The following is a 26,563-nucleotide window of genomic DNA, read 5'->3' as shown; positions in this document are numbered from 1 at the left end:
CTTTGAGTTATGCTTGTTTTTGTTGATGAAATCAGAGTAGTAAGTTCACTTTGTAGCCAATAGTGCATGCTTATAGTCTAAGATAGCATCACGCCACGCAAGGTGAAATACTTCTAATTTTGAATGACGCCATTTCCGTTTTAGACCTCTTGCTTTATGTTTGAGGTCACGCAGATAATCACTGAACCAAGGTGACTGTGATTTGGGGGAGCACGGTTTTAACACAGGTTGTTGTGAAAGTGTCGTGACATGGACCCACAACAGGGGGCGTTAATGAACGGACAATGGATAAGCCAAAAAGTAACAATTTAATGTTGTGAATCGCACAACAACGTACAGACAATAACAATATGGTGGACTGTCAATCATACACCAGGTGACGTGTGGGCAGGCTCGACGATAGAAGACGCCTGGAGAGAGAAGAGCCGGATCCCCACACAGCTTCCAACACCAACGGAGCTGAAGAACACTGGAGCCGCCAAGCCCTGCGCCCCAGGTGGCCGCTGTCTTCAGCAGTCAGACCCGGTACTGCTGGCAGAGAACAGAGACAGTCCAGATGAGTGTGAGTTCGCACACTCAGTAATCCCACAGTCTGTATTAAGTAAAGGAGGGAAAACCTCCATCTCCAATCACACACACTCGTGCAGTTCCTGGTCAACCACTTATCTGGGTTGGGGTGTGAGGCGAAGCCGTCGCTGTCACACCAAACGCCAATCCCACAGATAAGGACACACTCCAGGAAAACGGCTGCAACAGAAGTTCAGGTTATTACACACAAAGTGTCAGTCAGCAGAGAAATTACCTGAATGGTAGTTGATTTCTCGGTGAGGAGGTGGAGTTGCAGTCCGGTCTTTGTAGTGGTGGTGATGGGTGACAGCTTGTGTTGATTAATGACAGCTGTCACCTCCAGCAAAGCCGACGCCCTCTCGTGCTTGAAGCCCGCACTTCAAGCAGGGCGCCATCTTGTGGTGGTGGGCCAGCAGTACCTCCTCTTCAGCGGCCCACACAACAGGACCCCCCCCTTCAACGGGCGCCTCCTGGCGCCCGACCAGGCTTGTCCGGGTGCCGACGGTAGAAGTCGGCCAGGAGGGCCGGGTCCAGGATGAAGCTCCTCTTCACCCAGGAGCGTTCTTCAGGTCCATACCCCTCCCAGTCCACCAAATACTGGAACCCCCGGCCCTTCCGACGGACGTCCAGGAGCCGGGGCACGGTCCAAGCCGGCTCCCCGTCGATGATCCGGGCAGGAGGCGGCGCCGGTCCGGGGGCACAGAGGGGTGACACGTGGTGAGGTTTGATGTGGGACACATGGAAAACTGGGTGGATCCGCAGTGAAGCTGGCAGCTTCAGCTTCACTGCGGCTGGACTGAGGACCTTGAGGATAGGGAAAGGTCCGATGTATCTGTCCTTCAACTTTTGGGATTCCACTTGCAGGGGAATGTCCTTTGTAGAAAGCCAAACCTCCTCCCCGGGCTGGTACGCAGGGGCCGGGGCACGCCGGCGGTCTGCATGGTTCTTGGCCCTCGTCCGGGCTTTGAGCAGGGCAGAGCGGGCGGTACGCCACACCCGACGGCACCTTCTCAGATGGGCCTGGACCGAGGGCACCCCGACCTCTCCCTCCACTAGCGGGAACAATGGGGGCTGGTACCCCAAACACACTTCAAATGGGGAGAGGCCGGTGGCAGACGAGACTTGGCTATTATGAGCGTACTCGATCCAGGCCAGATGGTCACTCCAGGCCGTCGGGTGCGCGGAGGTCACGCAACGGAGGGCCTGCTCCAGTTCCTGGTTTGTCCGCTCTGCCTGCCCGTTCGTCTGGGGGTGGTACCCAGACGAGAGACTGACGGTGGCCCCCAGTTCCCTACAGAAACTCCGCCAGACCTGGGAGGAGAACTGAGGACCACGATCCGAGACAATGTCCGATGGAATCCCATGCAGACGCACGACGTGGTGGACCAGGAGGTCTGCAGTCTCCTGGGCCGTCGGGAGCTTCGGGAGGGCCACGAAGTGGGCCGCCTTGGAAAACCGGTCCACTATCGTTAGGATGGTGGTGTTTCCCTGGGATGGCGGGAGGCCCGTGACAAAGTCCAGGCCGATATGAGACCAGGGGCGACGAGGCAATGGCAGAGGCTGGAGGAGGCCTTGGGCCTTGTGATGGTCAGCTTTGCCCCTGGCGCAGGTGGTGCAGGCCTGGACATACTCCCGGACGTCGGCTTCCATAGACGCCCACCAGAAGCGCTGCCGGACCACTGCCACGGTTCTTCGCACCCCTGGGTGACAGGAGAGCTTGGAACCATGACAGAAGTCAAGGACCGCAGCCCTGGCCTCTGGTGGGACGTACAGTTTGTTCTTCGGACCGGTCCCCGGGTCCGGGCTCCGTGTCAGGGCCTCCCGGACGGTCTTCTCCACGTCCCAGGTAAGGGCGGCCACGACAGTGGACTCGGGGATGATGGTGTCAGGGGGGTCTGACAGCTCGGTCTTGACCTCCTCTTCGTGCACCCGGGACAGGGCATCAGATCGTTGGTTCTTTGTCCCGGGGCGGTAGGTGATCCGGAAGTCAAAACGCCCGAAGAACAGCGACCAGCGGGCTTGCCTGGGGTTCAGACGCTTCGCGGTCCGGATGTACTCCAGGTTCCGATGGTCCGTGAAAACTGTAAATGGTACCGACGCTCCCTCCAACAGGTGTCTCCACTCTTCAAGAGCCTCCTTCACCGCAAGAAGTTCCCGATTGCCGACGTCATAGTTCCGTTCAGCTGGGGTCAACCTGCGGGAAAAGTAGGCACATGGATGGAGAACCTTGTCGGACTCCCCGCTCCGGGATAGCACGGCTCCTATCCCTGAGTCAGAGGCATCCACTTCAACAATAAACTGGCGCTTGGGATCGGGCTGCACCAGAACTGGTGCAGTTGAGAACCGGCGTTTCAACTCCCTAAACGCGGCTTCGCACCGATCCGACCAGGTGAAGGGGACTTTTGTGGAGGTCAGGGCTGTCAGGGGGCTAACTACCTGACTGTAACCCTTGATGAACCTCCGGTAGAAATTTGCAAAACCGAGGAACTGTTGTAGTTTCCTACAGTTCGTTGGTTGGGGCCAATCTCTCACCGCCGCAACCTTGGCCGGATCAGGGGCGACGGAGTTGGAGGAGATGATGAACCCCAAGAAGGACAAAGAAGAGCGGTGGAACTCACACTTCTCGCCCTTCACAAACAGCCGGTTCTCCAACAACCGCTGTAGGACCTGACGTACATGCTTAACATGGGTCTCAGGATCCGGAGAAAAAATGAGTATATCATCTAGATATACGAAGACAAACCGATGCAGGAAGTCCCGCAAGACGTCATTAACCAATGCTTGGAACGTCGCGGGCGCATTGGTGAGGCCGAACGGCATGACCAGGTACTCAAAGTGACCTAACGGGGTGTTAAATGCCGTCTTCCACTCGTCTCCCTCCCGGATCCGAACCAGGTGATAAGCATTCCTAAGATCCAATTTCGTGAAAATTTGGGCTCCATGCAGGGGCGTGAACACTGAATCCAACAGAGGTAACGGGTATCGGTTACGAACCGTGAGCTCGTTCAGCCCTCTGTAATCAATGCATGGACGGAGTCCGCCGTCCTTCTTGCCCACAAAAAAGAAACCAGCACCCATCGGGGAGGTGGAGTTCCGGATCAACCCGGCAGCTAACGAGTCCCGGATGTAGGTCTCCATTGATTCGCGTTCCGGACGTGAGAGGTTGTACAGCCTGCTGGACGGGTACTCAGCGCCCGGTATCAAATCAATGGCACAATCGTCCGGACGGTGCGGGGGCAGCGTGAGTGCCAGATCCTTGCTGAAGACGTCAGCAAGGTCGTGGTACCCGGCTGGCACCGCCGCCAGATTGGGGGGGACTAAAACCTCCTCCTTAGCTGTCACACCGGGTGGAACCGAGGATCCTAAACACTCCCGGTGGCAGGTTTCGCTCCACTGAACCATAACCCCAGACGGCCAATCAATCCAGGGATTGTGTTTTAACACCCATGGAAAACCCAGTATCACTCGGGAGGTAGAAGGTGTTACATAAAACACAATCTCCTCCCTGTGATTCCCAGACACCACCAATGTCACTGGCTGAGTCTGGTGTGTGATTAGTGGAAGAAGGGTGCCATCTAGTGCCCGCACCGACAATGGTGACGGTAAGGCCACTAGAGGGAGCCCGACCTCCTTTGCCCATCTGCTATCCAGCAGATTTCCCTCCGACCCCGTGTCCACCAGTGCTGGGGCGTGAAGGGTTAAATCCTCACTCAGGATCGTGACTGGGATTCGTGCAGATTTACGGGGTCTCCCCGCGTGGGTATTGTGACCCACCCTTAGCCCAGTCTCTAAGGACGAGTGCTGCTGTTTTGATCGTTTGGGGCATTCTCTCTGTGTGTGCTCAGTTGAGCTACAGAGAAAACACTCTCCACAGATCAGCCTCCTTTGTCTCTGATCTGATCGTTTTTTGGCCCTGCTCGTTTCCATAGCAACGTCAGCAGGGGGAGCTGTTGTCACGTGGAGAGCCCTGGCAGTGGAGCGTGGGGAAGTCGGCTCCCTTTCAGACCCGGGAGGAAGAGGGACGGCTTGTGCCTGACCACGCCCTTCGTCTCGCTCCCGTCGGTGTTCTGTTAATCGGTTGTCTAACCGTATAACCAGGTTGATAAGCCCATCTAAATCCCGCGGCTCGTCCTTCGCCACCAGGTGCTCCTTGAGGACCAGAGACAGTCTGTTTACAAAGGCGGCACGGAGCGCAACAGCATTAAAGCCGGCTCGCGCTGCCGCAATGCGGAAGTCGACTGCATACTTTGCTGCGCTCCGACACCCCTGTCTTATCGACAGCATCACACTTGAAGCGGTCTCGCCTCTATGAGGGTGGTCGAACACCTGTCGGAACTCCCTCACAAACTCAGTATAAACCGTTAGGAGCCGTGAATTCTGCTCCCAAAGCGCCGTAGCCCAGGCGCGTGCATCTCCTCGAAGCAAGTTTATAACGTAAGCCACTCGGCTGGCGTCTGACGCGTACATGACGGGACGCTGTGAAAAGACGAGCGAGCACTGCATCAAGAAGTCTGCGCACGTCTCCACACAGCCTCCGTACGGCTCCGGAGGGCTTATGTATGCTTCAGGGGAAGGTGGGGGGGGGGTCGTTGAACGACCAGCGGAATGTCTGTTTCTGGCACACGGTCAGCAGGAGGAGGTGCTGCAGCAGCGCCCTGATCATGCGCTTCCACCTGGGCGGTGAGAGCCTCTATCCTGCGATTGAGAACACTGCTCTGCTCGGTAACTAAGTCCAACCGAGTGGCAAAGGCGGTTAAGATGTGTTGCAGCTCACCCACCATGCCTCCTGCCTGTGCACCTCGCTCTCCCATTGGCTGTTCAAGCGATGGTTGACGCCCCTCAGGATCCATGACGCTGGCCGAGAAATCCTGTTGTGAAAGTGTCGTGACACGGACCCACAACAGGGGGCGTTAATGAACGGACAATGGATAAGCCAAAAAGTAACAATTTAATGTTGTGAATCGCACAACAATGTACAGACAATAACAATATGGTGGACTGTCAATCATACACCAGGTGACGTGTGGGCAGGCTCGACGATAGAAGACGCCTGGAGAGAGAAGAGCCGGATCCCCACACAGCTTCCAACACCAACGGAGCTGAAGAACACTGGAGCCGCCAAGCCCTGCGCCCCAGGTGGCCGCTGTCTTCAGCAGTCAGACCCGGTACTGCTGGCAGAGAACAGAGACAGTCCAGATGAGTGTGAGTTCGCACACTCAGTAATCCCACAGTCTGTATTAAGTAAAGGAGGGAAAACCTCCACCTCCAATCACACACACTCGTGCAGCTCCTGGTCAACCACTTATCTGGGTTGGGGTGTGAGGCGAAGCCGTCGCTGTCACACCAAACGCCAATCCCACAGATAAGGACACACTCCAGGAAAACGGCTGCAACAGAAGTTCAGGTTATTACACACAAAGTGTCAGTCAGCAGAGAAATTACCTGAATGGTAGTTGATTTCTCAGTGAGGAGGTGGAGTTGCAGTCCGGTCTTTGTAGTGGTGGTGATGGGTGACAGCTTGTGTTGATTAATGACAGCTGTCACCTCCAGCAAAGCCGACGCCCTCTCGTGCTTGAAGCCCGCACTTCAAGCAGGGCGCCATCTTGTGGTGGTGGGCCAGCAGTACCTCCTCTTCAGCGGCCCACACAACACAGGTGGTGCAATCATGTCGAGTGTAGTTTTGAGCACTGAGTTTAAACTATCCACAAGTCTGTCTACTGACTGGGTATTTCTCAAATGTGAACCTAAGACATCAGGCAGTCTAGCTTCGAGTTCAGTCTTAGTTGAGGAGTTGATGCATCGCCGTAATGATATATAAGGTTGTTGTTCCACTAAACACGGCAGCGAAACTGTAAACTTAATAAGTGAGTGATCAGACACCACTGATGTAAGAGGCATGATGTCAATATTCGTGACAGCAATACCACATGCAAGAACCAAATCCAGGGTATTTCCACTAATGTGCGTCGAATCCCGAATGTATTGCCGAAATCCTAATGCACCCACAATTTCCATAAATGATTTGCAGAGGGGATCAGAAGGCTTATTTATATGAATGTTAAAGTCACCAATGATCAGAATGTTATTTACACTAGTTGACAAGTTAGAGATGAACGCACCAAATTCATCTAAGAATTCAGAATATGGGCCAGAAGGCCTATATACAGTGACAAAGTAATACGACTGATTTTTGTTCTTCTGACCTTGGCAATGTGTAATATCCTGAGCAGAGCGGAAAATCAGATGCTCAAACGAGTGATATTTGTAACCCCCAACAGCTAATAAGCTAAACCTAGATTTATAAATAAGAGCAACACCCCCGCCTTGCTTCACATCATGAGGGACGTGACTAAATGTATATGCTGGTGGGCAGGCCTCATTTTAAGGGGAGGACAGCTGTAGGTTTAAGCCAGGTTTCACATAGCCCAATCATATCTAAATGATGATCAATAATTAGATCATTGATCAACAATGATTTTGAGGACAGTGATCTGACGTTAATGAAACCCAGTCTAAGGACCTCAGTGGGGTTAACAGTTGAACTGTTTGGGTTTAGGGGTGGTTCCACAGTAGCATATATAAGATGCCTAGAAGTAGGTTTAGGTTTAAGACATTCCACACGCGTTGTAGGTAGCAGACACGAAATCTTTGCTATTGCTGGAACAACCACTGGGCCATCCTCAATTTCAACATCATCCAATGTAGTAATGGTTATTAAGTTTGGAAAGCATATCCCTCTATGATTTTTATGGACACGACTAGACTGGAGGTTTCTTCCTGTTAAAAGGGAGTTTTTCCTTCCCACTGTTGCCAAGTGCTTGCTCACAGCGGGTCGTTTTGACCGTTGGGGTTTTTCCATAATTATTGTATGGCCTTGCCTTACAATATAAGGCACCTTGGGGCAACTATTTGTTGTGATTTGGCGCTATATAAATAAAATTGATTGATTGATTGATTGATTGATTGATTGACTACGGAAGCAGGCCACAGTCTCAACTTGTTGAAATTCCCTCTTGGCAAATAAACTGCACTATCACCATAGTGCATAGTCATCCAGGGTTTCTGACCCAGATGTGTTTCTCCACTGTGAGTGTATCTACATAGTTCTTGAGGTCTTGACTTCCTGTTCCGGAGCACAGCGGTGTTCTGCTGTATCTGTTAGCTGTTTGAACTGAGCTGTTTGAGTTCTTTGAATTAACAGTCTTTTTCAAGACTTTTTTACTTTTTTACTTTTTTTTACTTTTTCACCGTGCTCCAACGCCTAAAGAAGACCTCTAACGGTCGAAGCATCGCGACGGAGCACTTTTATCAGCTAACCTTCATCAGCGTTGGCAAGCTAACTAGCTTGCTAACGCTTTCGTTTTTATTTTTATTTTATTTTTTAGCACTGTTGTCGTGCTGCTCCACAGCCTGCCTAGTGGATTTTTATTTTATTTTAGCACTGTTGTCGTGTGTTACCTGTGCTGCTCCACAGCCTGTCCAGTGGATTTTTATTTTATTTTTTAGCACTGTTGTCGTGCGTTACCTGTGCTGCTCCACAGCCTGTTCAGTGGATTTTTATTTTATTTTTTAGCACTGTTGTCGTGCGTTACCTGTGCTGCTCCACAGCCTGTTCAGTGGATTTTTATTTTATTTTTTAGCACTGTTGTCGTGCGTTACCTGTGCTGCTCCACAGCCTGTTCAGTGGATTTTTGTTTTGTTTTTTGGCACTGTTGTCGTGCGTTACCTGTGCTGCTCCACAGCCTGTCCAGTGGATTTTTATTTTATTTTTTAGCACTGTTGTCGTGTGTTACCTGTGCTGCTCCACAGCCTGTTCAGTGGATTTTTACCTGTGCTGCTCCACAGCCTGTCCAGTGGATTTTTATTTTATTTTTTAGCACTGTTGTCGTGTGTTACCTGTGCTGCTCCACAGCCTGTTCAGTGGATTTTTATTTTATTTTTTAGCACTGTTGTCGTGCGTTACCTGTGCTGCTCCACAGCCTGTTCAGTGGATTTTTGTTTTGTTTTTTGGCACTGTTGTCGTGCGTTACCTGTGCTGCTCCACAGCCTGTCCAGTGGATTTTTATTTTATTTTTAGCACTGTTGTCGTGTGTTACCTGTGCTGCTCCACAGCCTGTCCAGTGGATTTTGATTTTGATTTTATTTTTTTAGCACTGTTGTCGTGTGTTACCTGTGCTGCTCCACAGCCTGTCCAGTGGATTTTTGTTTTATTTTTTACCACTGTTGTCGTGTGTTACCTGTGCTGTTCCACAGCCTGTCCATTGGATTTTTATTTTATTTTTTACCACTGTTGTCGTGTGTTATCTGTGCTGCTCCACAGCCTGTCCAGTGGATTTTTATTTTATTTTTTAGCACTGTTGTCGTGTGTTATCTGTGCTGCTCCACAGCCTGTCCAGTGGATTTCTATTTTATTTTTTACCACTGTTGTCGTGTGTTACCTGTGCTGCTCCACAGCCTGTCCAGTGGATTTTTATTTTATTTTTTTTAGCACTGTTGTCGTGCGTTACCTGTGCTGCTCCACAGCCTGTCCAGTGGATTTTTATTTTATTTTTTACCACTGTTGTCGTGCGTTACCTGTGCTGCTCCACAGCCTGTCTAGTGGTTTTTTGTTTTGTTTTGGCACCGTTGTCGTGCGTTACCTGTGCTGCTCCACAGCCTGTCCAGTGGATTTTGATTTTGATTTTATTTTTTTTAGCACTGTTGTCGTGCGTTACCTGTGCTGCTCCACAGCCTGTCCAGTGGATTTTTATTTAGCACTGTTGTCGTGCGTTGCCTGTGCTGCTCCACAGCCTGTCCAGTGGATTTTTATTTTTATTTTATTTTATTTTTTAGCACTGTTGTTGTGCGTTACCTGTGCTGCTCCACAGCCTGTCTAGTGGATTTTTATTTTATTTTAGCACTGTTGTCGTGCGTTACCTGTGCTGCTCCACAGCCTGTCTAGTGTCGGATTCCCTGTTTGGGAATCCGCTAGCTTAGCGTAGCTACTAGCTCTTAGCCGTTTTAGCATGGCGGCTTCTCCTGTCTCTCCCGTACTTTTCTGCTCTGGGTGTGAAATGTTTAGTTATTCCTCGGCCTCTTTTAGCAGTAACGGTACTTGTAATAAGTGCAGCTTATTCGTAGCTTTGGAGGCCAGGCTGGGCGAATTAGAGGCTCGGCTCCACACCGTTGAAAATTCTACAGCTAGCCAGGCCCCTGTAGTCGGTGCGGACCAAGGTAGCTTAGCCGCCGTTAGTTCCCCCCTGGCAGACCCCGTGCAGTCGGGAAGGCAGGCTGACTGGGTGACTGTGAGGAGGAAGCGTAGCCCTAAACAGAAGCCCCATGTACACCGTCAACCCGTTCACATCTCTAACCGTTTTTCCCCACTCGACGATACACTCGCCGAGGATCAAACTCTGGTTATTGGCGACTCTGTTTTAAGAAATGTGAAGTTAGCGACACCAGCAACCATTGTCAATTGTCTTCCGGGGGCCAGAGCAGGCGACATCGAAGGACATTTGAAATTGCTGGCTAAGGCTAAGCGTAAATTTGGTAAGATTGTAATTCACGTCGGCAGTAATGACACTCGGTTACGCCAATCGGAGGTCACTAAATTAACATTGAATCGGTGTGTAACTTTGCAAAAACAATGTCGGACTCTGTTGTTTTCTCTGGGCCCCTCCCCAATCAGACCGGGAGTGACATGTTTAGCCGCATGTTCTCCTTGAATTGCTGGCTGTCTGAGTGGTGTCCAAAAAATGAGGTGGGCTTCATTGATAATTGGCAAAGCTTCTGGGGAAAACCTGGTCTTGTTAGGAGAGACGGCATCCATCCCACTTTGGAGGGAGCAGCTCTCATTTCTAGAAATCTGGCCAATTTTTTGGGATCCTCCAAACTGTGACTGTCTAGCGTTGGGACCAGGAGGCAGAGCTGTGGTCTTATACACCTCTCTGCAGCTTCTCTCCCCCTGCCATCCCCTTATTACCCCATCCCCGTAGAGACGGTGCCTGCTCCCAGACCACCAATAACTAGCAAAAATCTATTTAAGCATAAAAATTCAAAAAGAAAAAATAATATAGCACCTTCAATTGCACCACAGACTAAAATAGTTAAATGTGGTCTATTAAACATTAGGTCTCTTTCTTCTAAGTCCCTGTTGGTAAATGATATAATAATTGATCAACGTATTGATTTATTCTGCCTAACAGAAACTTGGTTACAGCAGGATGAATATGTTAGTTTAAATGAGTCAACACCCCCGAGTCACACTAACTGTCAGAATGCTCGTAGCACGGGCCGGGGCGGAGGATTAGCAGCAATCTTCCATTCCAGCTTATTAATTAATCAAAAACCTAGACAGAGCTTTAATTCATTTGAAAGCTTGTCTCTTAGTCTTGTCCATCCAAATTGGAAGTCCCAAAAACCAGTTTTATTTGTTATTATCTATCGTCCACCTGGTCGTTACTGTGAGTTTCTCTGTGAATTTTCAGACCTTTTGTCTGACTTAGTGCTTAGCTCAGATAAGATAATTATAGTGGGCGATTTTAACATCCACACAGATGCTGAGAATGACAGCCTCAACACTGCATTTAATCTATTATTAGACTCTATCGGCTTTGCTCAAAAAGTAAATGAGTCCACCCACCACTTTAATCATATTTTAGATCTTGTTCTGACTTATGGTATGGAAATAGAAGACTTAACAGTATTCCCTGAAAACTCCCTTTTGTCTGATCATTTTTTAATAACATTTACATTTACCCTGATGGACTACCCTGCAGTGGGGAATAAGTTTCATTACACTAGAAGTCTTTCAGAAAGCGCTGTAACTAGGTTTAAGGATATGATTCCTTCTTTATGTTCCCTAATGTCATATACCAACACAGAGCAGAGTAGCTACCTAAACTCTGTAAGGGAGTTAGAGTATCTTGTCAATAGTTTTACATCCTCATTGAAGACAACTTTGGATGCTGTAGCTCCTCTGAAAAAGAGAGCTTTAAATCAGAAGTGTCTGACTCCGTGGTATAACTCACAAACTCGTAGCTTAAAGCAGATAACCCGTAAGTTGGAGAGGAAATGGCGTCTCACTAATTTAGAAGATCTTCACTTAGCCTGGAAAAAGAGCTTGTTGCTCTATAGGAAGGCCCTTCGTGAAGCTAGGACATCTTTCTACTCATCACTAATTGAAGAAAATAAGAACAACCGCAGGTTTCTTTTCAGCACTGTAGCCAGGCTGACAAAGAGTCAGAGCTCTATTGAGCTGAGTATTCCATTAACTTTAACTAGTAATGACTTCATGACTTTCTTTGCTAACAAAATTTTGACTATTAGAGAAAAAATTACTCATAACCATCCCAAAGATGTATCGTTATCTTTGGCTGCTTTCAGTGATGCCGGTATTTGGTTAGACTCTTTCTCTCCGATTGTTCTGTCTGAGTTATTTTCATTAGTTACTTCATCCAAACCATCAACATGCTTATTAGACCCCATTCCTGCCAGGCTGCTCAAGGAAGTCCTACCATTATTTAATGCTTCAATCTTAAATATGATCAATCTATCTTTGTTAGTTGGTTATGTACCACAGGCCTTTAAGGTGGCAGTAATTAAACCATTACTTAAAAGCCATCACTTGACCCAGCTATCTTAGCTAATTATAGGCCAATCTCCAACCTTCCTTTTCTCTCAAAGATTCTTGAGAGGGTAGTTGTAAAACAGCTAACTGATCACCTGCAGAGGAATGGTCTATTTGAAGAGTTTCAGTCAGGTTTTAGAATTCATCATAGTACAGAAACAGCATTAGTGAAGGTTACAAATGATCTTCTTATGGCTTCGGACAGTGGACTTATCTCTGTGCTTGTTCTGTTGGACCTCAGTGCTGCTTTTGATACTGTTGACCATAAAATTTTATTACAGAGATTAGAGCATGTCATAGGTATTAAAGGCATTGCGCTGCGGTGGTTTGAATCATATTTGTCTAATAGATTACAGTTTGTTCATGTAAATGGGGAATCTTCTTCACAGACTAAAGTTAATTATGGAGTTCCACAAGGTTCTGTGCTAGGACCAATTTTATTCACTTTATACATGCTTCCCTTGGGCAGTATTATTAGACGGTATTGCTTAAATTTTCATTGTTACGCAGATGATACCCAGCTTTATCTATCCATGAAGCCAGAGGATACACACCAATTAGCTAAACTGCAGGATTGTCTTACAGACATAAAGACATGGATGACCTCTAATTTTCTGCTTTTAAACTCAGATAAAACTGAAGTTATTGTACTTGGCCCCAGAAATCTTGGAAGCATGGTGTCTAACCAGATCGTTACTCTGGATGGCATTTCCCTGATCTCTAGTAATACTGTGAGAAATCTTGGAGTTATTTTTGATCAGGATATGTCATTCAAAGCGCATATTAAACAAATATGTAGGACTGCCTTTTTGCATTTACGCAATATCTCTAAAATCAGAAAGGTCTTGTCTCAGAGTGATGCTGAAAAACTAATTCATGCATTTGTTTCCTCTAGGCTGGACTATTGTAATTCATTGTTATCAGGTTGTCCTAAAAGTTCCCTAAAAAGCCTTCAGTTGGTTCAGAATGCTGCAGCTAGAGTACTGGCGGGGACTAGTGGGAGAGAGCATATCTCGCCCGTGTTGGCCTCCCTTCATTGGCTTCCTGTTAATGCTAGAATAGAATTTAAAATTCTTCTTCTTACTTATAAGGTTTTGAATAATCAGGTCCCATCTTATCTTAGGGACCTCGTAGTACCATATTACCCCATTAGAGCGCTTCGCTCTCAGACTGCGGGCTTACTTGTAGTTCCTAGGGTTTGTAAGAGTAGAATGGGAGGCAGAGCCTTCAGCTTTCAGGCTCCTCTCCTGTGGAAGCAGCTCCCAATTCAGATCAGGGAGACAGATACCCTCTCTACTTTTAAGATTAGGCTTAAAACTTTCCTTTTTGCTAAGGCTTATAGTTAGGGCTGGATCGGGTGACCCTGGACCATCCCTTGGTTATGTTGCTTTAGACGTAGACTGTGGGGGGTTCCCATGATGCACTGTTTCTTTCTCTTTTTGCTCCGTATGCATCACTCTGCATTTAATCATTAGTGATCGATCTCTTTTTCCTGGTTCTTTCCCTCAGCCCCAACCAGTCTCAGCAGAAGACTGCCCCTCCCTGAGCCTGGTTCTGCTGGAGGTTTCTTCCTATTAAAAGGGAGTTTTTCCTTCCCACTGTGGCCAAGTGCTTGCTCATAGGGGTCGTTTTGACCGTTGGGGTTTTTCATAATTATTGTATGGCCTTGCCTTGCAATGTGGAGCGCCTTGGGGCAACTGTTTGTTGTGATTTGGCGCTATATAAGAAAAAAGTTGATTGATTGATTAATGTAACACAGGACAGTGTCTGTAAACACGTCCAGATCCTCATCCTCAAAGATGTCCCAGTCGGTGCTGTTGAAGCCATCCTGCCCCGTCTGGCTGTGTTTTCACCATCTTAATAGTGGTGGGGGTGGATTTCCGGAGGGGGGGATATACAGGAATGAGTTACAGAGTCACTTACTGTAATATTGGTGCAAACGTTGTCCAGTGTATTTTCTCCTCTTGTGGCATGTTTGACATGTTGATGAAGTCTGACTGAGTTTAATTCCACATGATTAAAATTGCCTGTGATAATGTGCACCACGTCTGGGTGTCGGTTCAGCTGGAGCCTGATGTTGCTGTGTTAGAGTCCGAGGGCTGAGCTAGCGTTAGCATCCGGTGGAATGTAAAGAGCAAGACTCCAGTAAACTCGCGAGGAAGGTAAAAATGCCAACATTTAACAGTCAAATATTCCAGGTCTGGGAACAGCGGCTGGCTGCCGTCGCTGTGTTCTTACTCCACTTGTTATGGATGTACAGACAGAACCCTCCTCCTCTGTTCTCACCAGGGTCACTGATCCTGTCGAGGCACCACTAACCCAATAGCCAGTCTGGGTTGGATGAGTGTAGCCAGGTTTCCATAAAGACTAGGACACAGGAGTCTGTGGTGAAGTTTTTCGAAGCTGCCTGCAGCCTCAATTCGTCCATTGTATTAGAGAGGATCTTACATTGGTGAGGGTGAGGCTGGGAAGCGGTGGTTTGTGTGGCCACTTCCGTAGCCTGGCTAGCCTGCTAGCCCTGAGCCTCTACTTCTGCTTGTGCTCCCTGTGTCGCCTCCGCTTCCTTCTTGTTGGAATCGTGATCCACGGAGAGCCGAGTCCCTTGTTATGTGAACCGGGATGTTGTATGAATGAGAAGTCTCCACTGTAATACATTTCTTGCATGAAACTCTAATTTTTAACAGATCGTCAGCCATCCGAAGTGTGTGTGTGTGTGCGGAGGGGGGGATTATTGTAATGTTATATCAGAAATGCCCCAGAGTGTGTAAGAAAATACTCTCATATAGACACAACGCTAATATCAACTTGCACAATGCACTTTTAATGAAACAAGACCCATAACCATATTTGCAGTTTACGCCTGTCCCATTAGTGCAAGGTTATAGTTTCTTCTTCCAGTTACTGTTGTGGTGTAAAAGCATCCTTAGCTATGGAGAAGGTGTCCACAGTCACCTCATGGACAACATGAAACCCTCATCCTGCTGCTTGGACATCTGCCAATATGTCCTCATTTGAAAATTCGCCCAGACTGTTAAATGGCTGCACTGTCTGTCACCATAAATAACAGAGCGTTGGCTGCCTGCAGGGTCAACAGAGAGGTGCTCATTCTGGTATGACAAAATTATATCTCGCATTGGCCACTGGGATCCGAGCAGGCAGCTGCAGGAGAGCCTATATCACGGTGCAAAAATCCCCCCGCACTGCAGCCTAAGCACATTATACTCCTGTCCCACTCTGAGACATTATTAGCAGATTTTCTACAGTGCTCCTCCAGAAGAAAGTTTGTGGGTAACGATGGAGATCTTTGTCACAAACCTTGAATCAATATCAGATCAATAGACCGAGCTCCATTGTCTCAGTGTTTTAAAAGTGGTTTTCTGCAGAAATGGCTGCAGCTTATCTACGAGCAATCAACTCGCCAAAGTTGGAGCTAAAGCAGATTGTCTGCTTAATTAGCTTCTTGTAATAAAAGAACGTGACCACTGTGTAAAAATAGCATGTGCTCAACAATATATAGCGTCAACCCAAACACCTCTTTGCCACATTCCATACAGCGGGAAATGATCCTTAAAGTGTAGGTGACACCAAAAAATGTGCACAAATAATCACTAAAATGATGAAATGTTGATATTTTAAAAAACCTCAAACAATATAAGTCGATGATGTTGTGTGGGCTGCCAGAAGAGGAGGTACTGCTGGCCCACCACCAGAGGGCGCCCTGCCTGAAGTGCGGGCTTCAGGCACGAGAGGGCGCTGCCTCCACGGACACAACCAGGAGTGACAGCTGTCACACATCAACTCATGACAGCTGTCACCCGTCATTTCATCACTCCATAAAAGCCGGATGTCATCTCCACCTCACTGCCGAGATATCATCTACCTGTGAAGGTAATTCTCTGCTGTACTGAAAACTGTGTCATAGTCTGAACTCTTTTTGCAGCCGCTTTCCTGTTGTGTGCCTTATCTGCTGGATTGGCGTTTGGTGTGAACAGCGGCGGCTTCGCTTCACACCCAAACCAGATAAGTGGTTAACAGGAGCTGCACGAGTGTGTGATTAGAGGTGGAGGTGACTTTCCACCTTCTGACTGTTTTTGTTACTGGGTGTGCACACACCCACATCTCACTGTTTGTGCTCCTCGCCAGCAGTACCAGATCCGACAGTCGGGGACGGTGATCACCTGGGAATTCGGGACTTGGCGGCTCCAGTATTCACCAGGTTCGGTGGCGGCGGAAATCGTATGGTTCCGGCTCTTCTCAGGACAGACGTCTTCTATCCTCGAGCCTGCCCACACGTCACCTTTGTGTATTGACTGCTATCAGATTCTGAGATTGTCTGTATATTCGTTGTGCACATTCACAACATTAAATTGTTACCTTTTGGCTCATCTATTGACTGTTCATTTGCGCCCCCTGTTGTGGGTCCGTGTCACTACACTTTCCCCAACAGATGATATGTGTGCAGGTGAAGGATAAACAGCAGCTGTCTGAAGCCTGCGCTCTATTTCAGCCCTCAGCCGTGGTCATATTGTTGTTATGTCATCACAAGAATGGGACCTGCTGATTCAAACCCAAATCAATTGTAAACATGGCGGAGGTCGAGCTGTTTTCGGATGATTTTTTTTTCTAGTGTGGCTCTTTTTTTAAGTCCAGTCTGAAGGTGTTTCTGAAGAAGCTGTGGAGGACACAGCCTGATGGTTTGAGGCACATTTAGACCACAATGAGGAAGAAGAAACCTTGGAGGAAAACCTTCAGTCTGACAACAGTGACGATGTTTTTTATTCCTCTCCCTAAGGGAGGTAACAGGTGCATTTCCAGAAATCATCTCACTTGGCAATTCTCAGCATTTCTCCATGTGTGCCGTAGTTATTAGCAAAACAGAGCAACACATTCCCCGCCGCAACTCTTAAACTTTTTCAGAGTCTGTCTGATTTTGGAACTTAAAGTGTCGTGATGCTGCTGTTTGTCACAACTACTGGTTTACTGCTGCTGGGATCATGGACGTGCCTGGACACGCAGATGTATGTCTCGTATTGGAAAATTTAGAAGATGCGTTTTCAGGAGATAATGGACTCTCTAATGTGCCACAAGGCAGAGCTGCAATTGGACATTATCAACGCACAATTGCAACCTCAGAGCGAGTGGACCTGGACATTATTCTCTGGCCGAGTGCAACCTGAAAATAATCTCTGGCTGCGGATCCGAGTGAGGACGGGCGGACCGTTCCATGGCTGGCGATTGCAATTGCAATCACGCATGTGCATAAGGGCTTCTTTATTGTCACTTAATGGATGTGGAATGTCTCAGTGAGTACATATTTATTAGATTTTTCACAGTTAGCTATATACAACACTTATTAGCAACGGGCTGCGTTTCTGACTCGTGGCCATGCAGGTGCACAAAACCTTCTCATAGCTGCTTATTTTACTGTGACTGTATCAAAATGAACAGTTATCACTTAAAAACAAGTCGTTATCAATCAATCAATCAATCAATCAATCAATTTTTTTATATAGCGCCAAATCACAACAAACAGTTGCCCCAAGGCGCTTTATATTGTAAGGCAAGGCCATACAATAATTATGTAAAACCCCAACGGTCAAAACGACCCCCTGTGAGCAAGCACTTGGCTACAGTGGGAAGGCGTGTTATAACACGACATCACACTTATGTCAACTTTGGAATTAATCTGTGCCTCAGTTCTTAACGTTAGCAGCTACATTCCATTCAACCGCACGCTGGGACGTCTCTAAAAAGCTACGCCATCACTGTCCGAAACACGAGTACCAGTGATGCCGGTAACGCGTTACTCTAATCTGACCACTTTTTTTAGTAATGAGTAATCTAACGCGTTAATCTTTCCAAATCAGTAATCAGATTAAAGTTACTTCTCCATGTCACTGTGCGTTACTATTATTTTTCATTGTGGGTCAACAGCAGCATTAAACTTGGTCTGTGGGCAGGAGGTCGGGGTTCGACTGAACTGCCCACTTTAAGCGAGCTGTGAGCTTTTCATCCACGGTTTTTTTTGCAGCTGCTCGACTCGTCCTCACCTCTTAAAGCGCGGTGATCAGCACACCTGCACTGAGCTTTACAAAGACATTTTTATACTTTTTTCCCTCCTTTATTTAGAATTCTGAGCTGAGCTGCTCCGTATCTGCTTGTTAAAAACAGCTGATCCTCCGCGACGCGTCAACAACTAACACTATTTTCCACTCAAATGCACCTAAACTCTCTTTCTGAGGACCACATGATGTGAAAACGCAATAAAACTTTCTTACCTGTAAATCTGGTCATGTTTTCTGCATAAATAAATGTTATCCATTCTTTGTGCTCAAACGCCAAAGCAGGGGCGAATCCAGATGGAATGGGGGCGTGGGGGAGGGATGTGCCCCCCTCCCCCACAACACCCCTAGATTAAAGGTCCAGTTTTGAAGCCGTTTTTTTTTTTTTTTTTACTACAACTACTAATATTGCTTAAAATAATAATAATTTCGACAAGTAAAATGTTTAGAGAGAATTTAAATGTTAGAAAGATGTTAGAATTTAATAGTTACATTTATAAACAATGTAGGTTTGAAATTGCAAGTTTTACTGTTACAGTGCTGTCAACAGTTAAATATGAGGTCAAGAAAGAGGTCTTTATTTTACTTTTTATAAAACAAGTATTTATTTTCATTGAAGTCAAGAAAGGGTGACTATAAAGTAAGTTTTGGCAAAACAGGTATCATTGTCATGTTGAGGTGGCAGAGGGTTGTTGTCGGCAGCTGGGGAAAGTAACTAAAAAGTACTAGTAATCTGGCTTAGTTACTTTTACAATTTAGTAATCAGTAAAGTAACTAAGTTGCTTTTTCAAGGAGTAATCAGTAATCAGTAATTGGATTACTTTTTCAAAGTAACTGTGGCAACACTGATGAGTACTCACGAGTACTTTGTTTTCGGATGTCTCTGTAGTTGTTTGCTATGAATGCCGTATATTGTGTAACCAGTCACGGAAGTGCACAAAGTAATCCTGGTGGATCATCGGATGGTCACTAACAGACTAAATCTAAATTGTTATGATTTCAGTGTGATATGTCCTTTAAAGTCCAAATGAAAACAGATTTTCTTCTTTTAGAAGTAGAGAGAAATACATCAATGTTCTCAAACTCAAAGTAGGGACAGATGACTTACCATTTTTGGGTCCTCAGAATAGGAACATCAGTAACCGAAGAAAAAATAATTGATTTTTAGGCTACATGATGGATTATATTGATATGATCAAGTCTGAAACATTCACTATCCTTAATAAATACCCACACAAATAGTTACATTCTGTATCCAGATTGAAATGTTGGGTATCCAAAGCAAAGCACAGAATCCTCAGTGTGAAAACTGTACCGTTTTATTAAGTATTTTCTGTTGTGTTCCCAAATATGTGGAGGTACATTGGATAAATGCTGCATATTCATAAGTATTTCATATTAATGATAATAATTTATTGGTCTATCTGCACAGAGTACGTAACTACTAGCCAGCATTACATATTTGTGTGAAACATCGATCATTACACTGGAGTCTACAAGATATTTGTCTTGCAGATAAAATTCTAAAATGTTTAGTTAGATTAGATTTTTAGGCTGCATGATGGATTATACTGATATCATAAAGTCTGAACACCTGATGGTCAAACTGCATGGACTGGGACTGAACATCTCACTGTGCAGCTGGCTGCTGGACGTCCTGACAGGGAGACCGCAGGCAGTGTGGGTCGGCAGCAATTCATCCACCATCCTCACTTTGAACATGGGGGTCCCTCAGGGAGGTGTGCTGAGCGCCCTCCTCTTCACCCTGCTGATCCACCGTTGCACAACACCAACCTCCTCAGCAAGTTCACGAAAGACACAATCATGGTGGGTCTCATCAGCAACAACGATGACCAACTACAGGAACGAGGTGAACCACCTGACCTCAAGGTACGAGCACAACAATCTCTCCCTGAATGTGGAGAAGACAAAAGAGATTGTTTTGGACTTCAGGAGAGCACACACCTGACACCTCTGACCATCAACAGTGCTGCTGTGGAGAGGGTGAGCAGCAATAAGTTCCTGGGTGTACACTTCACAGAGGATCTCTCCTGGACCACCAACACTACATCACTGGCCAAGAACACTCACCAATACCTCTACTTCCTCCACAAACTAAGAAGAGCTAGGGCCCCCCCAACATGCGCATCTACATAGGGTCCTGCACCGCATCCTGCCGCAGGACCCTTCAGCGCAGACCCTTCAGGTCACAGGCACCTCCCCCCAAGACATATATAGCACCCGCCTCAGCTTGAAGGCCATCCGCATCGCAGGACGTACCCCCATCCATTTAACTGCCTCTTCAGCCTGCCACCATCACAGAGGAGACTGCGGAGTCTCTGGGTCAGGGCCAGAGACTCCGCAGCCTGGTGAGTGAAACTGTCCGTCAGTCGGAGGGACAGTTTCACTCACCAGGCTGTCAGAGCACTCAACTCCCTCCCTGCTCTCCATCATTTACCCTGCTGCTCCCCCATCCACAATCTCTGGATCCTGACCTCAGTAAGGTCATAACTGTCATTTGGGGCCAAGGTCATGTATCTGCATCTGTTTGCTGCCTTCCCAGCTCCTGTTGGGAAGTCAGGAGATGAATGAAGTTAGGACATTAATGAAGGTTGACCCCAAAAGTAACCTTTTAAAGTATTCATTTGCCAAAGGTCAAGATCAAGGAATTTGACATTCAAACTGCACTCACTCATACCCTTCTTCAATTGCTTATCCGAGATAAGGTCATGGGGGCAACAGCTCCAGTAGGGGATTCCAAACTCCCACTTCCCATGCCACATTTACCACCTCTGACTGGGGGAGTGTGGAGATGTAATCTCTCCACCTAGTCCTGGGTCTTCCCGGGGTCTCCTCCCAGCTGGACATGCCAAGAACACCTCCCTAGGGAGGTGCCCAGGGGGCATCGTTACCAGATGCTTGAACCACCTCAGCTGGCTCCTTTCAATGTGAAGGAGTAGCCGCTCTACTCTGAGCTCTCCACAGATGACCAAGCTTCTCACCTTATCTCTAAGGGAGTCACCACCCACCCTCCTAAGGAAGCCCATTTTGGCCAATTGTACCCGCGATCTAGTTCTTTCGGTCATGACCCAACCCTCATGACCATAGGTGAGAGTAGGAACGAAGATTGACCAGTAGATCGAGAGCTTTGCCTTTTGGCTCAGCTCCCTTTTTGTCACAACAGGACAGTCGAGCAAATGCAACACCACCCCTGCTGCACCGATTCTCTGGCCAATCTCATGCTCCATTGTACCCTCACAAGACCCCGAGGTACTTGAACTCCTTCACTTACAGCAAAACTGTATTCCCTACCTGTAGTATGTAATCCATCTGTTTCCTGCTGAGAACCATGGCCTCAGATTTAGAGGTGCTGATCCTTATCCCAGCCGCTTCACACTCAGCTGCGAACTAATCCAGTGAGTGCTGGAGGTCACCGGCCGATGAAGCCAACAGGACCACATCATCTGCAAAAAGCAGTGATGAGATCCTCAGTCCACCAAATTGAAGACCCTCCTCCCCCAACTATGCCTCGATATCCTGTCCATGAATATCACAAACAGGATTGGCGACAAGGCACAGCCCTGGCAGAGGCCAACTCCCACCAGAAACAGGTCCGACTTACTGCCAAGCACCTGAACACAGCTCTCGCTTTGTGAGTACAGAGATACTCCCGCAGCATCTCCCACAGTATCTCCCAGCATTCCTGATCATACACCTTCTCCAAGTCCGCAAAGCACATGAAGACTGGATGAGCATACTCCCAAACCCCCTCCAGGATCTTTGTGAGAGTGAAGAGCATTGGTTGTTCCACGACCAGGATAGAACACACATTGGTCCTCTTCAATGTGAGGTTTGAGTTTTGGTCGAACCCTCCTTTCCAGCACCCTGGAGTAGACTTTACCAGGGAGGCTAAGTAGTGTGATTCTCTTGTAATTGGTATACACTCTCTGGTCCCCTTTTTTTTAAATATGGGGACCATCACCTCAGTTTGCCACTCCTTAGGCACTGTCCTAGACCTCAACGCAGTGTTGAAGAGACATCTCATCCAAGACAGTCCCTCCACACCCAGAGCCTTCAGCATTTCTGGACGGATCTCATCAACCCCTGGGGCATTGTCACTGCAGAGTTGTTTAACTACCTCAGTGACTTCCACCAGGGAAACTGATGATGACCCTCCATCAGCTTCCAGCTCTGCCTCTACTATAGAGGGCACTCCAGTCTGATGCAAGAGTTCCTCAAAGTGCTTCTTATAGCAGCCAATTACCTCCACCGTGAAGGTCCACAGAGTCCTATCCTTCCTGTGTACAGCTTGGATGGTTCCCTCTTATCCTCTCCTGAGGTGCCTCACGGTATTCCAGAAGCACCTTGGTGTTGACTGAAAGTCTTTGCCATGGTTACTCCGAACTCCTCCCAGAACCGCTGCTTTGCTTCCCTCACAACAGAGGCTGCCACCCTTCGGGCCCGTCGGTACCTTGCAACTGCCTCCGAGATAACATATCCCAGAAAGACTCCTTCTTCAGTCAGACGGCTTTCCTGACCACCAGAGTCCACCATGGTGTTCAAGCGTTATCGTCCCTTGAGGTACTTAAGACTTTCAGTCCAGACCTCCATGCTGCAGCAGTAATGGATGCTTTGAACATTGCCCATTCTGGTTCAATGCACCGATCTCCACAGGGATACCAGAAAAGCTCTGCCGTAAGTGTGAGTTAAAGATCTCTCGGACAGTGGGCTCCTCCAGGTCCTCCCAGTTCATCCACACTGTCCTTTTAGGCTTACCAGGTCTGTCCAAAGTCCTCCCCCATCTTCTGATCCAACTCACCACCAGATGGTGATTAGTTTACAGCTCTGTCCCTCTTTTGACCAGAGTGTCCATGAACATATGGCCTCAGATCAGATGATACAATCACAAAATCGACCTTCAGCCTAGTGTACTGTGGTCCCTTATGAGCAACTTTATGTTCAAACATGGTGTTTGTTATGGACAGTCCATGACTAGCAGTCATGGACTGCTAACTTATTGTTTTGTATATTTATCTACGTTTTTTTTTTTTTTTTTTTTTACCATTTGTGTACTTCTGTATTTTTTTAAATTAAAACTAAATTTCACTGATTGATGTGCAGATTCAAAAACAAAGCCAACAACCTTTAGGTTAGAGGAGAACACGCTGTGCTGACAGAAGCATCAACGTCCCTGTAAAGAGGGAAAATGGGGGAATAAACATATTGACAGACATATTTTAAAGGAAGTATTTTGTTTCACTTAAAAAAGAAAAAACAGAAACAATCCAGGAATAAAAACTGAGTTTGCAGAAACTCTAAAATGCATAAAAGTTCTTTTGTTTTCCATCTGTATGTATTTTGTATTTATCACAGATTAAAGGTACATTGATTATTTGACACTTTTGTCGACTCTACACACGGTTTGTGTCTCACAGAAACCTCGTCTTCTTTCCCGCCTCAGCTATCGGTGAGTGCCCCCAAGGCAGCAGTTAGCAACTAGCACAATGCTAACAGAGGTAAACACGCCGTGCGTGCCCGTGTGTGTGTGTGTGTGTGTGTGTGTGTGTGTGTGTGTGTGTGTGTGTGTGTGTGTGTGTGTGTGTGTGTGTGTGTGTGTGTGTGTGTGTGTGTGTGTGTGTGTGTGAAAACACCTGCTCGCAGATTAATGTGTGTGCTGGGGCCAGTAAAAACATAATTATCATTCAGTCTTATTTATTTGGCTCTGCAATACAAGGCCAGGCCAGATGTTCGGCGGACACAAAGCAGCTTATCAACTGCTCTCATTCTCATCATTAAGCAGGAATGCGCTGCTCACACCCAAGGCCGTTGTCAGTCAGCCAATTTGTTATTAGTTTTTAATTGCTTTACATTTCTGGGGAAATAATTACCTAAAGGCTAGCGTAGCTGCTATTATCAAACTTTGGTAATATTGTAAAATTTAAAGCCGTAGTCCCTTATAATTTTTCAAAGAATTAAAAAATTTACTTTGTGTTTAAATGTAGTTACTACAAACTACTTTTGTGTCTGTGGCATCTCACAAAGCTACAGCTAATTTTATTGCTGATGAAGTATTTATTTTGGTGGGATTCCCTGGCAAAGACAGTGAGCTTTCTCCATGAGCTCATGAATGAGAAAACACATCTACAAGGTTCAGATTTTGTACTGCATTTGACACAAACTGGGAACTCAGAATTTTTAACTCACTACTTGGAAAAACAATGATAAACTGTTAAGTTCTTTATTTCCTGGACAATGTCAGTTTTGGTTTGTTTTTTTTAAATAACGTTTCACTGATCCTACAAATGATATGAAAAAAAACACTACATTATCATCTATGACCACAAAATGGCACTATATGCACATGTAAAAAGCTGCTCGTGTGTACTGAACTGAAAGAGGTACTGTGATTCACACTCCAGAATAGAAGGTGGTGGTAAAGTGTCAATAAGTTGGATGCCAACAGACAGACCCGGTGCCAGAAAAAAAATATTAAGGGAGCGATGAGTTTATCACAGGGGGCGGGGTCGCCCCCCCCCCCCCCCAAAAAAAAAAACGTGCGCACCAGAGGGGACATGCCTCTGAGCGTGTGTAATGAATTGGGTGTGCTCCTGGAAAGCTCGTGTATTTAGGCTACACCGTTGTAAGAGACTGAGTAAGAGTAAAGAGTGATGTCAGTATTTTTTTTATTATTATTTGAACGTATAGACCCTCGGTCAAGTGATCTCCTGTATACCACACAGAGCCGGTGTTCTGTCGAGATGAGGTGCGTGGCACCTCTGCTCGACAGATAAGTCTGTCGAGCGGCATTAACGTGTGACAGGACTGCTCATTTATAGAGCAGTTTTCCGACCTTATGTGATAGGAGACATGGACATTGAGAATAGCAAAGGATGGAAAGTGAAGCTAAGGGTAAATCGAATACGAGGTCTGTCCAAAAAGTATCGGACCTTTTTATTTTTTGCAAAAACCATATGGATTTGAATCACGTGTGATTGCATCAGCCAAGCTTGAACCTTCGTGCGCATGCGTGAGTTTTTTCACGCCTGTCGGTTGCGTCATTTGCCTGTGAGCAGGCTTTGAGTGAGCAGTGGTCCACCCCTCTCGTCGGATTTTTATTGCGAATAAATGTCTGAACGATTTGGAGCTTTACTGCATCAAATGTTTCCAGAAACTGTGAGAGACCTCCAGCTGGACACCATTCGGAAAATTTAGATGGCTTTCAGCGACGATTTTATGGGGATTACACAGATTAAGGAGTGCTAGGAGGTTTAAAGACCGCCCACAGCGTCTGAGAGCACGGGGCGCTCCGAGCGCCGATCGACAAGCTCAAACCCCGCTCAAACAACCAGATCATTTCCAACGTGAAGGCTTTGTTGATCCGGGACGTCATCTAACTTTCACAAAAAAGACAGAAGGCGTGGACATCAGCACTTTTTCGGCACATTCTACTGTTACAGGAGTTTTTTTCATGGAAAGAGAAGCGGAGGATTGCGCCACCATGCCGCTCATGGTGCGGGACAAAACCACCTCCATGTTGGTCTCACAGGACGGCTTTCAGGTGGCTTTCAGACAGCTTCTGGTTGCTTTTCAGTCGTGTGAGTATCTGAGAAATTGTGCATGAGCTGGACATGCCCCAACATGTCCTGTGAGGCTTCATCACAGCGGTGCTTTGCGCCATGCAGCTCCGCCATGCCGTCTGTCTCAATGTGCCGAAAAAGTGCTGATGTCCACATCTTCCGCAATTCCTGTGCTAGTCAGACGACATACCGGATCAAGACAGCGTCCAGTTTAGAAATGAATGGCACATTCCACTGTTACAGGAGTTTTTGTCATGGAAAGAGGAGCGGAGGAACTCCGGCGCGTCGCGGTGGAGCCGCATGGCGCAAAGCAACGCCATGATGAAGCCTCACTGGACATGTTGGGGCATGTCCAGCTCATGCACAATTTCTCGGATACTCACATGACTGAAACGCAACCGGAAGCCGTCTGAGCCATCTGAAAGCCATCCTGTGAGACCAACACGGAGGTGGTTTTGTCCCGCGCCATGAGCGGCATGGTGGCGCAATCCTCCGCTTCTCTTTCCATGAAAAAAACTCCTGTAATAGTAGAATGTGCCGAAAAAGTGCTGATGTCCACGCCTTCTGCCTTTTTTGTGAAAGTTAGACGACGTCCCGGATCAACAAAGCCTTCACGTTGGAAATGATCTGGTTGTTTGAGTGGGGTTTGAGCCTGTCGATCGGCACTCGGAGCGCGCTGCTGTCAGACGCTGTGGGCGGTCTTTAAATCGGCTGGAGCACTCCTTAATCTGTGTAATCCCCATAAAATC

General features: G+C 47.0%; 1 long non-coding RNA gene across 1 annotated transcript; it reads right to left on the bottom strand.

The window, feature by feature from the left end:
- Positions 1–2,852: 2,852 nt before the first annotated feature.
- Positions 2,853–20,280, bottom strand: LOC117527411. The gene is made up of 4 exons (XR_004565522.1): positions 20,092–20,280; positions 19,865–19,866; positions 7,053–7,058; positions 2,853–2,865 (listed from the first exon to the last, which is right to left on the bottom strand). It is a non-coding gene; the product is annotated as an uncharacterized LOC117527411 (long non-coding RNA).
- Between the last annotated feature and the right edge of the window lie 6,283 nt (positions 20,281–26,563).

This window comes from Thalassophryne amazonica, chromosome 16 (assembly GCF_902500255.1).
Source record: "Thalassophryne amazonica chromosome 16, fThaAma1.1, whole genome shotgun sequence".
Lineage (NCBI taxonomy): Eukaryota > Metazoa > Chordata > Actinopteri > Batrachoidiformes > Batrachoididae > Thalassophryne > Thalassophryne amazonica.
The sequence above is the reverse complement of the archived record's forward strand: the minus strand, read 5'-3'. Positions and strand labels throughout refer to the sequence as shown.